The 3,514-nt window shown below is 37.2% G+C and overlaps 1 non-coding gene across 1 annotated transcript; it reads left to right on the top strand.

The window, feature by feature from the left end:
- The first annotated feature begins 518 nt into the window (after positions 1-518).
- LOC127077423 (small nucleolar RNA R71) lies at positions 519-624 on the top strand. The gene has a single exon (XR_007787236.1). It is a non-coding gene; the product is annotated as a small nucleolar RNA R71 (small nucleolar RNA).
- Positions 625-3,514: the final 2,890 nt, after the last annotated feature.

The following is a 3,514-nucleotide window of genomic DNA, read 5'->3' as shown; positions in this document are numbered from 1 at the left end:
GATATCCAGGCGGAACAACGGGTGCTTGGCCAGGTGCATACAGGGTGTTGTTGTTCTTATACGAAAAGTTAGGATGATTTTTCCAACCTGGGTTGTAGGTATTCGAATAAGGATTTCCTTGTGCGTAATTTACTTGATCAGTGGGGACTCCTGCTAATATCTGACATTCTGGTGCAGTGTGTCCAGGAGTTCCACATAACTCACAATTTAGAGTCACGGCAACCACGGTGGCTGCGGGTGGTATGGTCAAGTTGTCTAACTTTTGAACAAGGGTATCTACCTTTGCATGGACATGGTCCAGGCTACTAATTTCGTACATTCCACTTTTTGTTTGAGACTTTTCTACTGGAGTTCTTTCACCTCCCCATTGGCAATGGTTTTGGGCCATGTTTTCAATGAGTTGATAGGCTTCGTTGTATGGCTTGTCCATAAGTGCACCGTCTGCGACAGCATCTATTGTCAGTCTTGTGTTATACAGAAGCCCATTGTAAAATGTGTGAATGATCACCCAGTCTTCGAGACCGTGATGTGGACATATCCTCATCATATCTTTGTATTTCTCCCACGCATCATAGAGAGATTCTACATCTTTTGTCAAAATCCGTTGATTTGAGCTCTCAACATAGTAGTTTTGCTTGGCGGAAAATATCGGGCTAAGAAAACATTCTTCAGTTCTTCCCATGTAGTAACTGAGTTGGATGGCAAGGATTGCAACCAAGCCCAAGCTCTGTCTCTTAGAGAGAAATGAAAAAGGCGTAGTCTTATCGCATCTTGGGATACACCATTCACCTTCATAGTGTCTGCGTATTGCACAAACTTGGTCAAATGTTCATTAGGGTCGTCCGTAGGATTTCCAGCAAATTGATGTTGTTGGACGGCTGATAATAATAAGGGTTTCAACTAGAAATCGTTTCAATTGATAGTAGGGGCAGCAATGCTGTTGTGAGGTTCTTGTTGGGACGGAGTAGCGTAGAACTTAAGAGGATGATTTTGTGGTTCCTCTGTAGCCATGGTTGGTTTTTCAACTAGTTCAGTAGTAGGAAAGAAGATATAGGGAATATTTTACCTTCATTGGTACTCTAGTATTCGACGTCTTAAATATAAGAAACACTCTAATTCTGTGATTGGTGGTGCTAAGTTTTCGCCTTGTGAGCGAGTACTTGGCATACAACCGGGAAATAAGGGAAAGGAAATTAGTTTTTTACCTTAGTCTATACTGCGCAACGAAAGAATCGCACTATTTGACTAAATCAGGTCCCCGGCAACGGCGCCAAAAACTTGATACGGATCATGACTGTATATAAAATATAGTCTATTGGGTACTTGACTGCAAGTGCACAGTCTAGTTATTTTAGTTTTAGAAGATATCAAACCCACAGGGACCGATGGTCAAACTAATGCTATCGATGTTACTATGTTTAGCTAAGGAGATGATTTTTAGAGGTTTGGTTGAACAAAAATTAAATCTAAAGAAAATTAAGTTTTAAGATAATATTAATAAAGGGATATCAGTATGCAACACATTAATCGTCAAGGATTCGATAAGTCACCGGTGTATATTTTAAGTACCAAATATCTTTCAGTAGAAAATACTCATTTAAAAGGCTTTATCTTACACTCTCATGATTGTTAACTCGGACTATACTTTTAAGTCAGAATGTACGCTCTCGCAGTCCCATTTGAAGTTAAGAATACTTTTTAAAAATAAATAAGTTCTAATTGCTTTTAAAGTGCTCTCGCTGTTTTTAAAATCAATGCCTAGTTTTTACTATCCAATTCGACCCTCACGCTCTCGCGATTGTCGGTTCTCACCTTAGTTAATTTCCCACTCTCATAGAAAAACCGTACTAAATAGCTTCTCACTCTCGTGACAAAGTTAATTAAATTTAAATTAAAACCCCAGCCAGAAAGATTGTTTGAGAAAAGAAGTTTACACCGATTATTATTAAATCCCGTCTAATTAAATTGTTTACATACCGATACCGGTAGTTTAGCAGGACATGTTAAATAACGCAAACACAGACGAACATGAACAAATTAACAATAAAGAAAACATGATTATAATAATAATAAAGTAATAACAATAATAATTGAATAAAAACCTAGAAATTGGATTAATTGAATATGCTGAATATTGAAGTACTCGAGCAGTCCTCCACAGGTCGGTAGGATTCTGCTTCTTCGAAATAATTGCTTAAACTAAATTAAATAAATTGCAGTAGTTTCCCAGTGTAGGAAACTACTACTTTTGGCTAAATGAAAAACGGAAAGGAAACGCTGAACGGAACGGTAAACAAATTGCGGTAAAAGAAAACAATGATGCTGAAGAAAAATAATAGTAGAAAACAGAATTGTTGTGGAAAATAAAACGCAGAGAAAAATCTTGAAAGCTCGCTTCAGGGAGGAAAATCGAGCGTCCCCGTAGGTTTCCAACTTCCATCCTTTTATAGTATCCAATTGGTCTTGGTAGTTGAGAGAAATAAGGGTGACTTGGTTGAGTGAGAGATTCACGGGAAAGTGGGTTGAGGAGCGAGAAAAATGGGCGTGTGGATCACTTCTGTTGACAAATTAATTACACTGCTTTTGGCCTTGTGACGGTCGTGGTGGGCCTGTGACGTTCGTGACACCCAGGGCGTGACGATTGTGATAGAGTTTTTGACGGTCGTCACATGCATAGGATTTGTATTTTATGCTTTTCTGTTGTTTTCTCTTCTGTTTCTTCTTCTTTTCCTTCCTTTTCTATACATTGCTCATTTAAACAAGGAAATTGAAATACCTGCAAAAATAACTCGAACACTTGCGGAATAATCGGAATATAAATGAAAGTGGTACGATTTTTGAATGTAAATCAAGGCAAATATACGATGTATTTTCGCGTTATCAAAAATGAATGGAAACAAAATCATCATGTGATTAAATTAAAATAGGCTTTAAAATAGGATGTTAGAAACATTTGAAAAATAGAAAATTATTAATGATTGAACAAAGCTAATTAAAAATGATTTGAAAATGGGCATGAAGAACAATTTGAAACGGACTAAGACTATATTTTATGGACCGTAACTGGTTCTCAAATGAAAGTGTTATTCAAACCAAATATGCTAAGACCATTATTCGTTCACCATTAATGTAAACCATCCAATAACTTGATAAAACCTAGGGAATATTTCCAAAGAAAAATGGTAGGATACGCTTGAACTGAACCAGTATCGTACTCCAGGCATTAGGGTTTTAAACAATCATACTATCAAGCCATATTGTCAAAAGTTAAATAAAGATTTGTCAAAAGTTAAATAAAGATCCCACAACCAGCAACAAAGCTCTCCTAGCAAACTCACACTAAGATGACCCATGAACTTAGGGTTTCCAAGTCAAATGATCCATCAAAGACATGATCCAAGAAGTTAGGGCTTGGGCAAGTTCTAACACTAGGATATAGTCTTAAACCCAGGCTTTAAACACTCAAGCCTTGAATCTAGGACGCATGTTAGAAATAATGTGTGATGCTTACAAA

The sequence above is a fragment of the Lathyrus oleraceus genome, chromosome 4, assembly GCF_024323335.1.
Source record: "Lathyrus oleraceus cultivar Zhongwan6 chromosome 4, CAAS_Psat_ZW6_1.0, whole genome shotgun sequence".
Classification (NCBI taxonomy): Eukaryota; Viridiplantae; Streptophyta; class Magnoliopsida; order Fabales; family Fabaceae; genus Lathyrus; species Lathyrus oleraceus.
This window is presented reverse-complemented; position numbering and strand designations above follow the sequence as displayed.